We start from the raw sequence: 14,847 nt of genomic DNA, 5'->3' as shown, positions 1-14,847 counted from the left end.
AAACCAAACACTGCATGTTCTCACTCATAGGTGGGAACTGAACAATGAGATCACTTGGACTCGGGAAGGGGAACATCACACACCGGGGCCTATTATGGGGAGGGGGGAGGGGGAGGAACTGCATTGGGAGTTGTACCTGATGTAAATGACGAGTTGATGGGTGCTGATGAGTTGATGGGTGCAGCACAGCAACATGGCACAAGTATACCTATGTAACAAACCTGCACGTTATGCACATGTACCCTAGAACTTAAAGTATAATAATAATAATAATAAAAACAAAAAAAAGATATAATCCACATGCCATGTAATCCACTGTTCACAAGGTGTGTAACCATCACCACAATCTAATGTTAGAATGTGGTTGACTCCTATCTTAGTCCATTTGTATTGCTATAAAGGAATACCTGAAACTGGGTAATTTGTAAAGAAAGAAGGTTTATTTGGTTTATAATTCTGCAGGCTGAAACACTGGACATCTGGTGAAAGCCCTGGACTGCTTTTATTCATGGAGGAAGGCAAAGGGGAGTTGGCATATGCAGAGCTCACAGGGTGAGAGAGGAAAAAAAGAAGTGGGGAAAAGGGGAGATACTAGTCTCTTTTTAACAACCAGCTCTGATGGTAACCAGTAGTAAGAACTCACTCATTCTCAAGCGAGGGCATTAATCTATTCACGAGGGATCTTCACCCATGACACAAATACCGCCCATTAAGCCCTACTTCCAACATTGAGGCTCAAATTTCAACATAAGATTTGGAGGGGCCAGACAAACCAAACTAGAGCATTCCACCCCGGCCCCCACAATTTCATGTCATTCTCACATGTAAAATACAATTCTCTCATGTCAATAATCCCCAAAACTCTTAACTTGTTCCAGTATCAACTCAAAAATCCAAAGTCTCACCTGAGACTCAAGGTGTTTCTTTCAGCTATGAGCCTGTAAAACCAAAAACAAATTATATACTTCTAAGGAACAATGGTGGTACAAGCATTGGATAAACATTCCCATCCTGAAAAGAGAGAAATCAGCCAAAAGAAAGCAGTAACAGGCCCCATGCAAGTCCAAAACACAACAGGGCAGACATTAAATCTCAAAGCTTGCAAATCTCTTTTCACTCCATGTCCAGCATCCTAAGCACACTGGTGTGAGGAATGAACCCCCAAAGACTTGTGGCTTCTCTCATGGGTTGGAGTTAAATGCCTATAGTTTTTCTAGGCAGAGTTTGCATGCTTCCACTGGCAGTATAATTTTGGGTCTGAACAGCAGAGATCCTGCTCCAACAGCTGCACTAGACACTTTATAGTTGGATATTCTTTGTGGTGGCCCCACCCCTATGGCACATTCTTGCTTGGACACTCAGGCTTTCTAATACATCCTCTAAGCTTCTAAGCCTCCAAGGCTCTTGCATCCTGGGTGCCTGCAGACTTAGCACCACATGGGCACCACTAAGGATTACTGCCTGCTCTGCCCTGAGAAACAGCCTGAGCAGTAGTTCTTGGGGCTCTATGAGCTACATCTGAAGCCAGACCATCCAGGATGTAGGGAGCAACATCCAAGACAGCACAGGGCGATGGCAACTCAGGCCCATGCCCTGAAACCATCCCATCCTCCAACGCCTCAGAGTCTAGATAGGAGAGGAGGAAGGGGCAGTCTTTAAGATTTCTGAAGTGTCACTGGGGACTTTTTAACATTGTTTTGATTATTAGCTCTCAGCTCCCTTTAAGTCATGCTAATCTCTTTAGCAAGTGGTTACTCCTACTCCACAGTACCCTTGGATTCATCTCTTGAAAATGGTCTTTCTTTCTTTAACACATGGCCAGGCTGCAGATTTTCCCAATTGTTGTGCTCCACTTTTCTTTCAATTACAAATTCCATTTCTGGGCCATTCCATTGCTGGCATATATGACCATAAGCTGTTAAAAGCAGCCATTTCACTTTGATTTTTTTTGTGCATACATAATAGGTGTACATATTTATGGAGTACATGAGACATTTTGATACAGGCATGCAATGGTAAATAAGCACATCATGGAAAATGTGATATTCTTTCCCTCAAGCATTTACCCTTTGTATTGCAAACAATTCAATTGCCCTCTTTAAGTTATTTTAAAATATACAACTAAGTTATTATTGACTATAGTCATCCTATTATGCTACCAAATAGTAGGTCTTAATCATTCCAATTTTTTTGTACCCATTAACCAACCCTATTTTGCTCCCACTGCTAGGCTCCCACTATCTTTCCAAACCTCCAGTAACCATCATTCTACTCTCTATGCCCATTAGTTCAATTGTTTTGACTTTTAAATCCCACAAATAAGTGAGAACATGGCAACATCTGTCTTTCTGTGCCTGACTTATTTCAATTAACATAATGATCTCCAGTCCCATCCATGTTGTTGCAAAAAACTGCATCTTATTTTTTTTATGGCTGAATAGTACTCCATTGTGTATATGTACCACATTTTCTTTATCCATTCATCTGTTGCTGGACACTTACGTTGCTTCCAAATCTTAGCTGTTGTAAACAGTGCTGCAACAAATATAGGAGTGCAGATATCTCTTCAATATAGTGATTTCCTTTCTTTTGAGCATATAGTCAGCACTGGGATTGCTTGGTAGTTCAATGTTTAGCTTTTTGAGGAACCTCCAAACTGTTCTCCGTAGCGGTGTACTACTACATTTCCACTAACAGTGTACAAGGGTTCCCTTTTCTCCACATCCACACCAGCATTTATTATTGCCTGTCTTTTGGATATAAGCCATTTTAACTGGGCTGAGATGATCTCTCACTGTAGCTTTGATTTGCATTTCTCTGATGGTCCGTGATGTTGAGCACCTTTTCATATGCCTATTTGCCCTTTGTAGGCCTTTTTTTTTTTTTTTTTTTGAGAAATGTCTATTCAAATCTTTGCCCATTTTTTGATTGAATTATTAGATTTTTGTTTATAGAGCTATTTGAGTACTTGTACATTCTGATTATAAATCCCTTGACAGATGGGTAGTTGGCGAATATTTTCTCCCATTCCATGGATTGTCTCTTCACTATGCTGATTGTATCCTTTTCCGTGCAGAAGCTTTCTAACTTGATGTGATCCCATTTGTCAATTTTTGCTATGGTTGTCTGCATTTGTGGGGTATTGCCTAATAAATTTTTGCAATGTTCCAGAGATTTTCTTGTAGTAGTTACATAGATTCAAGTCTTAGATTTAAAATTTAATCCATTTTATTTGGTTTGTGTAAATGGGGAGAGATACGGGTGCAGTTTCATTCTTTTACGTATGGATATCTGGTTTTCGTAGAACTATTTATTGAAGAGATTGTCTTTTCTTCAGTGTATGTTCTGGCAACCCGTGTCAAAAATAAGGCTATTGTAGGTGTGTAAATTTCTTTCTAGGTTTTCTTCTATGGAGAAGAAACAATTTGACTTCTTCCTTTCCACATTGGATACTCTTTATTTCCTTCTATTGTCTGATTGCTGTAGCTAGGACTTCTAGTACTATATTGAATAACAGTAGTGACTGTGGGCATCCTTTTCATGTTCCAAATATTAGAAGAAAGGCTTTCAGTTTTCCCCACTCAGTATGATACTAGCTATGAGTCTATCCTATCTGTCTTTTATTATATTGAGGTATCTTTCTTGTATCCCCAGTGTTTTGAGGGTTTTTATCATGAAGGGATGTTGAATTTTATCAAATGCTTTTTCAGCATAAATTAAAATGATCATACAGTATTTATTCTTCAGCTTGTTGATATGATGTATTACCTTGACTGATTTGCATATGTTGAAGCACCCTTGCATCACAGGGATAAATTCTACTTGGTCATGATGAATAATCTTTCTAATGTATTGTTGAATTTGGTTTGCTAGTATTTTGTTGAGTATTTTTATATCAATATTGATCAGACATATTGCCCAGTATTTTTCTTTTTTCTTTTTTTTTTTTTTTAATGTATCCTTTTCTGGTTTTGCATTGGGGTAATACAGGCCTTGTAGAATGAGTTTGGAAGTGTTCCCTCATCCTCTATTTTTCAGAATAGTTTGAGTAGGATTGATATTAGTTCTTCAAATGTTTGGTAGATTTCAGGAGTGAAACCATCAAGTCCCAGACTTTTCTTTAATGGGAGACTTTTTTTAATGGCTTCTATCTCATTACTTGTTATTGGTCTGTTTAACTTTTGGATTTTTCCTGGTTCAATCTTGGTAGGTTACATGCATCTAGAAATTTACCTATTTTTTCTAGATTTTCAAATTTATTGGCATATAGTTGTCCTTAGTAGCTACTAAGGACCCTTTGAATTTCTGCTGTATCAATTGTAAGATCTTCTTGTTCATTTCTGATTTTATTTATTTGGATCTTCTCTCTTTTTTTTCCTCAGTCTGGCTAAAGTTTTGTCAATTTTGTTTAACTTTTCAAAAAACTAACTGTTTGTTTCATTGATCTTATGTTTTTTTTTCATTCAATGGCATTTATTTCTGCTCTTATCTGTATTCTTTTCTTCTTCTAATTTGGGGTTTGATGTGTTCTTGCTTTTCTTTAAGATGTATAGTTAAATTGTTCATTTGAAGTTTTCTCTTATTTTTGATGTAGGCATTTATAGGTATAAAATTCTCTCAATACTGTGTTTGCTGTATCCCATAGGTTTTGGCATGTTGTTTCCTTTACCATTTGTTTTAAGAAAATTTTCAATTTCCTTCTTCATTTATTCATTGACCCACTGATCCTTCAGAAGCCTATTGTTTAATTTCATGTATTTGTATAGCTTCCAAAATTCTTCTGGTTATTAACTTCTAGTTTTATTCCATTGTGGTCAGAGAAGATGCTTGATATTATTTCAATTTCTTTAGAATGTTTTAAGACTTGTTTTGTGTCTTAACACATGGTCTATCCTTGAGAACAATCCATGTGCTGAGGAAATGAATGTGTATTCTGTAGCTCTTGGATAATATGCTCTGTAAATATCTATTAGATTCATTTGGCCTGTAGTGCAGATTAAGTCTGATGTTTCCTTGTTAATTTTCTGTCTGGAAGATCAGTCTAATGCTAAAAATGGGGTGTTGAAGTCTCCAGCTATTATTGTATTGGAGCCTATCTCTCTCATTAGCTATAATAGTATTTTCGTTATGTATCTGGGTGCTGCAGTGTTTGGTGCATATATGTCTCAAGTTGTTATATCTTCTTCTAAATTGAACCCTTTATCATTATATAGTGACTTTTTAATCTCTTCTTATAGTGTTTGTCTTGAAATGTATTTTGTCTGCTATAATTGTAGCAACTCCTGCTTTTTGTTTGTTTATTTCAATTGGCATAAAATATCTTTTTCCATCTGTTTATCTTCAGTCTGTGTGTGTCTTTATAGGTGAAGTGTATTTCTTGGAGGCAACAGGTCAATGGGTCTTATTTTTTCATCTATTGAGCCAGTCTATGTCTTTTGATTGGAGAGTTTATTCCATTTACATTCAATATTATTATAGATAAGAAAGAATGTACTCGTACTATTTTTTTTTATTATTTGTTTTCTGGTCTCCTCTTCTTTTTTTCCATTCCTTCCAGTATTCCTGTAGTGAAGGTTATTTTTTCTGGTGATACCAATTAGTATCTTGCTTTTTACTTTTTTGTGTACTGATTGTACATTTTTTGGTTTGAGGTTAGCATAAGGTTTACAAATGCTATTTTATAAGTCATTATTTTAACAACTTAACACTTTTTACATTAATAAACAAGCAAAATATTAACTAATAAAAGTCAAGGCCTTAATGTTATCTCTCAGCTTTTTAACTTTTTGTTTTTTTTCTATTTATATCTCATTGTATTAACTACATATTGAAAAGTTGTTGTAGTTATTAGTTTTAATATGTTCATCATTTAATCTTTCTACATAAGATTAGAGTAGTTGACACATAAGAGTTACAGTGTTAAAATATTCTGTGTTTTCCTGTGTACTTACTATTACCAGTAAATTTTGCACCTTAGGGTGATTATTTATTGCTTATTAATGTCCTTTTCTCTCTGACTGAAGTACTCCCTTGATCTTTTCTTATAGGGCAGGCCTGATATCAATGAATTGGCTCAGCTTTTGTTTGTCTGGGACACTGTTTATTTCTTCATAAAAGGATTTTCATTGGATATACCATTCTAATATAAAATATTTTTCCTTGAGCATTTTACATATGTCATGTCAATCTCTCCTGGCCTGTAATCTTTCCACTGAAAAGTCTGCACCCAAACTTGTTGGAGCTCCATTATGTGCTATTTGTTTCTTTTCTCTTGCTGCTTTTAGAATCCTTTCTTACTGCTTGACCTTTGGGGGTTTGGTTATCAAATGCCTTGAGGTAGTCTTTTTGGCTTAAATCTGCTTGTTATTCTACAATCTTCTTGTACTTGGATATTGATCTCTTTCTTTAGGTTTGGGAAGATCTCTGTTATTATCCCTTTGAATAAACTTTCTATTCCTATCAGTTTCTCTACCTCCTCTTTAAGGCCAATAATGCATAGATTTGCCCTTTTGAGGCTATTTTATAGATCCTGTAGGCATGCTTCATTGTTTTTTATTCTTTGTTCTTTTGTCTCTGTGTATTTTTTTTTTTTCCTTTGGTCTCCTCTGACTGTGTTTTCAGACTTACTAATTCTTTCTTCTACTTGATCCATTATGCTATTCAAGGACTCTCATGCATTCTTCAGTATACATTCCATTTTTCAGTTCCAGAATTTCTTCTTGATTCTTTTTAATTATTTCAATCTCTTTGTTCAATGTATCTGATAAATTCCAGATTTTTTTCTATTTGCTATTTTAAATTTCTTTGAGTTTCCTCAAAACAGCTATTTAGAATTCTCTGTCTGAAAGGTCACATATCTCTGTTTCTCCAGGATTGGTCCCTGGTGCCTTACTAAGTTCACTTTGCAAGGTCATGATTTCCTGGATGGTATTCATGCCAGTAGATATTAGTGTCTGGGCATTGAAGAGTTAGGTATTTATTGTACTCTTCACTATCTGAGCTTATTTGTAGCAGTCCTGCTTGGGGAAGGTTTCCAGATACTTGAGAGGACTTAGGTATTGTGATCTAAGCTCTATCTTCTTTAGAGAGAGCCCCCATCCCAGCAATGCTGTGGTTCTTGCAGACTTGTAGAGGTACACTGTGTTAGTTTTGGACAATATCAGTTAGAATTATCTGGATTACCAGGCAGAGACTCTTACTCTCTTCCCGTAGTCTCTCCCAAACATACCGGGTCTCTCTCTTTTTCTGTTCTGAGCCACCTCAAGCTATGGTGTGGAGTGACACAAGCACTGCTGTGGCCACCACCACTATGACTGTGCTGCCTCACCTGAAACCAGTACAGCACTGGGTCTCACCCAAGGCGTGTTGTCACCACTCTCTGGCTACTGCCTATGTTTGTTCAAGGCCCTGGGACTCTACAATTAGCAGGTTGCAAAGTCAGGAGGCCTGTATCTCTCCATTCAGGACAGGGAGTTCTTCTAGGCCCTGGGCAGGTCCAGAAGTTCCATCGGAAGTCAGGGTCTAAAGTCAAAACCCTTAGAAGTCCACCTGGTGTTCTATTGTATTGCAATTGAGCTGCCACTTAAATCACAAGAGCTGCCATTCAAATCGCAAGATACAGACCTTCCCACTTTTCTCTCCCCTTTCCAAAGGCAGAGGAACCTCACCCCATAGCCACCATCACCCCAGACCACCAGGAATACTGCCAGACTATCATCAATGTTCCCTTAAGGCCCGAGGTCTCTTAAGTCAGCTTGTGGTGAATGCTGCCTGGCCTAGAATTCACCATTCGGGGCAGTGGGCTCCCCTGTGGCCAGAGCAGGTCCAGAAATGTCATGCAAGAATCAAGTCCTGGAATCAGGGACCCCAAGAGCCCACTTGGTGCACTACCCGCTGTGGCTATGCTGGTACCTAAGGTGTAAGACAAAGTCCCTTTTACATTTTGCTCTGCTTTTCTCAAGCAGAAGGAGTTTTGCCCCATAGCCTCCATAGATTGGAATGTGCTGAGTCTCACTTGAAGCCATCAAGTCTCGTTGACTCACCCAATGCCCTTGATGTAGTAGCCAGGTGATATGGTTTGGCTGTGTTCCCATCCAAATCTCATCTTGAATTCCCACATGTAGGAGAGACCCAGTGGGAGGTAATTTAGTCAGGGGTCAGGTCTTTCCCATGCTGTTCTCATGGTAGTGAATAAGTCTCATGAATGAGATCTGATGGTTTTGAAAAACAGGAGTCTCCCTGCACAAGCTCTCTTTTTGACTTGTGCCATCCATGTAAGACGTGACTTGCTCCTCCTTGCCTTTCACCATGATTGTGAGGTTTCCCCAGCCACATGGAACTCTAAGTCCAATTAAACCTCTTTCTTTTGTAAATTGCCCAGTCTTCAGTATGTCTTTATCAGCAGCATGAGAATGGACTGCTACACTGGGTATCACTGCTGGTTATTAAGAGCCCAAGGCCTCTTCAGTTAGTGGGTCATGAATGCTGCCAGGAATGGATCCTTTTTTTCAAGGTAATGCATTCTCTTCTGGCCCAGGTTTTATCTAGAAATGTCATCTGGGAGCTAGGGCCTGAAATAGGTGCCTCACAACTCTGAATGGTACCCTACCCTACTGTGGGTGAACTGGTATTCTAGATGTAAGACAAAGTCCTGCCCTCCTCAATCAGAAGGAAAGGGCGTCTTTTGGAGCTGTGAGTTGTGCAGCCTGGAGTTAGGATAGTGGTGATTCCAGCATTCTCTCTTGGCCTCTAGTCTGGTGTGTCAGCATTCCCCATGCCCTGGGCATTTTACTGTTGCTGGGCCTAGTTCAGCACTAGGACTCTTCTAAGAGTTGCAGTCCCAATGTCCTATACTACCTTTTAAGTTTATATGGAGACAGAGAGTGCTACAGCCCTCGGTTGTGTGACAATGTTTGCAGGAACTCAGTTTCTGTCTGCTGGAAGTGGTAATTTTCCTTTGGCTAGGGCTGGTATAAATCTTCCCTCCATGGCCCAGCATCAGCTGAGTTTGGTCTGGTTTTCATTTCTGCTTTAACAGGGCAGTAGTGAGTTCAGTGGCTCACAGTTCCCATGTTCTCCTTCCCCCAGTGCCCAGAGATGCTCTTTGCAGCACACTGCTGCTGCGTGGGAAGTGAAGGTAGTGTCAGCAATTCAGGAATGTTTTACCTATTCTTCAGTGCTTCTTTCAGCTATATGAAGTTGAAACCAGGTGCTATGAGGGCTCATCTGAATTTTGGCTCTTATTAAGTTATATGTTCTCTGTAGATAGTTGTTAGCTTTGTGCCCTTGTTGGAGTGGATGATCAGTGGAGCTTTCTATTCTGCCATCTTGCTCCATCTCCCAGCCACTTCGCTTCTTGAAGACTTCGCAGCTTAGAAAATTTTTTCACCAGATGCCATAGGTCATCGCTTTTAAGGTTGGTCTTCCACAAAGCCCTCAGGTACAGGCACAATACAGGCAAGTACTTTGCCACAATGTAACAAGGATGACCTTTGCTCCACTTCCAAGTAAGTTCCTCATTTTCATCTGAGACCTTGTCAGCATGGCCTTTACTGTCTACATTTGTGTCAGCATTTTGGTTACAAAGATCTATTCTTCAGTCTCTAAGAAGTTCCAAACTTCCCTTTTCTTTTTGTCTCCTGAGCCCTGGAAACTCTTCCAACCTTTGCCCATTACCCAGTTCCAAAGCCATTCTCTCATTTTTTGGGGTATTTTTATAGCAACACCAAACTCTCAGTACTAATTTCCTCTCTTAGCTTGTTTGTGTTGCTATGAAGAAATACCCAAGGCTGGGTAATTTATAAAGGAAAGAGATTTATTAAGCTGATGATTCTGCACATGGTGGAAAGCAAAGGGGACCTGGCATGTGCAAGCATGTATATGGTGAGAAAGGAAGCAAGCAAAAGGGAGGAGGTGCCAGTCTGGATTTTTTGTTGTTATTTTTAACAACCTTCCCTGGTGGGAAATAATAGTGAGAACTCACTCACCCCCAAGGGAGGGCATTAATCTATTCATGAGGGATCTGCCTCCAGGATGCAAACACCTCTCTTTAAGCCCCACCTCCGACAGGGGATTTAGAAGGGTCAAACAAATCACACTATAGCAGCAGCACTCCATCTCCCCAAAAGGAATCTGTGTCATTAGTGGTTACTTCCTATTCCTCTCAAACACCATCAGACCTCGGCAAACAATAATCTATTTTCTGTCTCTATGTATTTGTCTATCCTTGAGATTTGATAAAAATGAAATTATACAGCATGTGGTCTTTTGGGACTAACTACATTTATTTAGTATATTTACAATGTTCATTCATCTTGTAGCATCTATCAGTAGTCCATTTCTTTTTATTGCCTAATAATATTGCACTATATTGATTTAATTAGTTTATCATTTAATGAACCTTTCAGTTATTTCCACTTTTGACTGTTACGAAAAATGTTGCTGTGAGCATTCTTTTATATGTTTTTGTGTAGACATGTTTTTATTTCTATTGTGTATATACCTAGAAATGGAATTGTGATATCAAACTCTAAATTTAATAATTTGTGGAGTTAATCTGTTTTTCAAAGTAGTTGCATCACAATTTATTCCCCCTAGCAATACATAAGGGTTCTAATTTCTCCAAATCCTAGTGGGTGTGAAGTAATACTTCACTGTGGTTTTGATTTGCATTTCCCTGATGAGTGATGATGCTGAGCATCCTTTCATGTATTTATTGGTCATTGTATATCTTCTTTGGGGAAAGGTCTATTCAAATCCACTGTTTGTTTAAAAATTGGCATATATGTCTTTTTATTGTTGAGTTACAAGTGTTCTTTATGTATTTTGGCTATGAGTCACTTATCAGATATATGTCTTTTAAAAAATTTCTTCCATTCTTATCACCACGTATTTTTAAACTTTATATGTGTGTGTGTGTATACACACATGTGTAATATGTGAATATGTAATACTTATATACATAAACTATATATTTATAACATAATATATGATATAATAGATGAAGCACTTTGTGTGTATCTTAATTTTTGTATACATAGCATTAATACACTATATCATTTGGTACTTTTCTTGGCTTTGCTCAATATTCTGTATATCGGTACATTTTCTAACTGACAATCAAATCTAGTTCCCTCTCTAGTTCATTCATGACAAATGCTGACTAGATTCTACTGCATGAATAAACCATAGTTTAGTTATTATATTTTCTTCCTCCTGTATTCTACCTTCCAGTTAAATGTATTTAAAAGATTAGATATTCCTGGACATATTGGCTGCACTCTCATACTTTATTTTTTTTGAGACGGAGTCTCGCTCTGTCACCCAGGCTGGAGTGCAGTGGCGCAATCTCGGCTCCCTGCAAGCTCCGCCTCCCGGATTCCCGCCATTCTCCTGCCTCGGCCTCCGAGTAGCTGGGACTACAGGCGCCCGCCACCACACCCAGCTAATTTTTTGTATTTTTTAGTAGAGACGGGGTTTCACCGTGTTAGCCAGGATTGTCTCGATTTCCTGACCTCGTGATCCGCCCGCCTCGGCCTCCCAGAGTGCTGGGATTACAGGCGTGAGCCACCGCGCCCGGCCAGCACTCTCATTCTTAACAACCATTGGAAAGTTTGCCTTAAATGTTGTCAGATAAATACTCCTCCCAAAATACAGGACTTTATAATATCTCAACACTATCGCTCAGCACAGTGCCCAGAAATGTGTCTTTTGTAATCACAATTTTTAAAGTAATGCTTTCACTTCTATGGACATTATTTATTTTCATTCTGTAGGTTCAGATAGAGTCATAGCGATTAAACTTAATGGCCACAATATATGCTTCTGAAGTTACAAAAATAGAAAGAAAAAAAGGTTCAAAAATTTAAAACTGCTTGGGGATAATTGGATAATTTATAAAGTTAAAAAACAAGTCATAAGTAAACAGTCAGTCAAGAATCAATGGCAAAAGAAATTCCGTGAGGTGAACTTTGTGAAGTAAAAGTTGTTGAGGGCATTGAGGAATGATGCTGAATAATACAAGGTGTCAAAGACCTTGACACTCTCTGCTACACACTGATCTAAAAGGAGGCACATCTACCTCCATCAGACATTTTGTGTCAGAAAGTCACTAGATACACATCAAAGGGAAGCCGGTGTTCTATTCACAGCAAATGCCCTGATTCTGGAGAGGCTACACGTTTGGCCTAAAAAAGTAGAGGAATTGAATGAGAATCTAGAAAGAGACTTTCAGATTTTATTGTTTTTACATTTTTTTATTGTCTACATTTCTCCCACTTTTATGAAGTTTTGTTAGATTGCTTGTCAAGCAGATATTTTTTTTCTTCACTAATTATTCTTCACTAATTCTTCACTAATTCACTTCACTAATTATTTAGCACAAAACTATGACTATTTGATGCCTACCCGTGTTTCAGACTCCAAATATTGGTTTATTCTGAGATAATTATTTATCTTTTTGTTGTGCTCTGCCTCATTTTTTTTCTTTCAATTTTCATTATTCTTGAAAGATCAATATTTTTTAAAGAAAATAAGTTTTGTATTTTCCCTCCTCAGAAATAATTCAGTTTCTTACTACAGCACCAAGTAGCAGATAAGAGCATGACTTCTGAAATCAGTTATCTAAGATGGGTTTCAAAATCACCTGAAATTGGAGATAAACAGGTGGAAGTATCCAAATACAAGGATTATATGGTGGTTTAAAATGCTGTGTTTCCACTTTACCAAAATAGTTTTGACATTTTCCATAACAAAAAGTGGAAAATAAACAGCCTGACTCTATTATAGCCTCCTTTAACTTAAATATATATGTATTAATATATGCATATAAATGTATTTATGTGTGTGTATATATGTGCGTGTGTGTATGTGTGTGTGTATATCTGTATGTGTATATATATATGTATTCATATATATGTGTGTATATATATGTATGTGTATATATATATACACACACACACATACAGAGTCTTCCTCTGCCACCCAGGCTCGAGTGCAGCGGTGTGATCTCGGCTCACTGCAACCTCTGCCTCCCAGGTACCTGCAATTCTCATGCCTTAGCCTCCTGAGTAGCTGGGAGTACAGCCATGCACACCACACCTGGCTAATTGTATTTTTTTTTTAGTAGAGATGGGGTGTCACTGTGTTGGCCAGGCTGGTCCTGAATTCCTGAACTAAAGTGATCCACCCCCCTCAGCCTCGCAAAGTGCTGGAATTACAGGTGTGAGCCACCATGCCTGGCCAGACTTAAATATATTTATTTTTTTAACCTAATTGAGGCAGATAACAAATGGGGCATGCCAAGGAAATCTTGTGCCAGGTGTTTAGATATTTTTTAATTACGTAAGAACCTAGCTAAGGAACATTTTAAGTGACTCTCAATAATCTATTGGGGGAATGTTGGTGGAATATAAAAAGAATATATGTATTTTACATTTATCTGAAAGCATCTTCATTCTATTGGACTTCTTATAATGAATATTCTACATATTACACTCAAACCAAATTAATTTTAGTTATTTCTTTCTTTTTTTTTTTTTTTTTTTTTGAGACGGAGTCTTACTCTGTCGCCCAGGCTGGAGTGCAGTGGCCGGATCTCAGCTCACTGCAAGCTCCGCCTCCCGGGTTCACGCCATTCTCCGGCCTCAGCCTCCCGAGTAGCTGGGACTACAGGCGCCCGCCACCTCGCCCGGCTAGTTTTTTTTTTTTGTATTTTTTAGTAGAGACGGGGTTTCACTGTGTTAGCCAGGATGGTCTCGATCTCCTGACCTCGTGATCCACCCGTCTCGGCCTCCCAAAGTGCTGGGATTACAGGCTTGAGCCACCGCGCCCGGCCTATCTTGGTTATTTCTATAGAACTGCATTGTTCAATATAGAAGCCAGCAGCCACATGAAGCTATTTAAGTTTACATTAATTAACATCAAATAAAATTTAAAATTCAGGTTCTTCATCCCACCTACCACATTTCAAATGTTTAATAGCCATATATAGCTAGGAGTTACTGTATTAAGCTTCACAGATATAGAGCTTTTCAATTATAGCAGAAAGTTACATTGGATCACATTGATAATAGAATATTACCAATATTCATGGCCAGGCGTTTATTTGCTATGCCTCCACATCAATCTATCTTAGCTGTGGTCAAACTAGAGTTTCTCCCTCAAAAGTCACATACTATCAGCCCTCTAAGAGTCAGGTGATATTTCCGATGTTTAACTAAAAAATTTTCTATTGCCTTAGGTTAGAAAATTCAGAGACCAGAGATAACAATAATGCAAACGATGTAGTATTACTAGAATTTAAATGTAAAAAGTAACGGTTGGGTGAAAGTGAAAAAATGAGTTTGGAGTAAACAAATAAAGAGCAAACTATATTACTTTATGAAGAAAAACTTGTGTTTTTATGAGAAGTATAAATGGCTTGGGCAAGTACTTATTTCTCAGAGAAATAAAAGCAACTTACTGTGACAGAAAACATCACTATTTCCCAGTAAGGCTACAACTTGTTCCACTTACTGGTTTTGTTTAATACAAAAAGGAACCAAGACTGCTTTTTGCTTATTCAACCCATTGTGTGTGTATGTGTATGTGTGTGTACACACGCATATGTATATAAAATACATTACTATATATAAAAAATTATTCGCAATTTTATTACCTAAACTTGTTAAGATACCGTGTGCAGCTGCTTTTAATACCTTTTTTTTTTTTCCTGAGATGGAGTTTCACTCTTGTTGCCAAGACTGGAGTGCAGCGGCCCAATCTCCGCTCACTGCAACCTCCGCCTTTCAGGTTCAAGCGATTTTCCTGCCTCAGCCTCCTGAGTAACTTGGATTACAGGTGCCTGCC

Source organism: Theropithecus gelada, chromosome 6, assembly GCF_003255815.1.
Source record: "Theropithecus gelada isolate Dixy chromosome 6, Tgel_1.0, whole genome shotgun sequence".
NCBI lineage: Eukaryota > Metazoa > Chordata > Mammalia > Primates > Cercopithecidae > Theropithecus > Theropithecus gelada.
Note: the sequence above shows the minus strand (reverse complement) of the source record.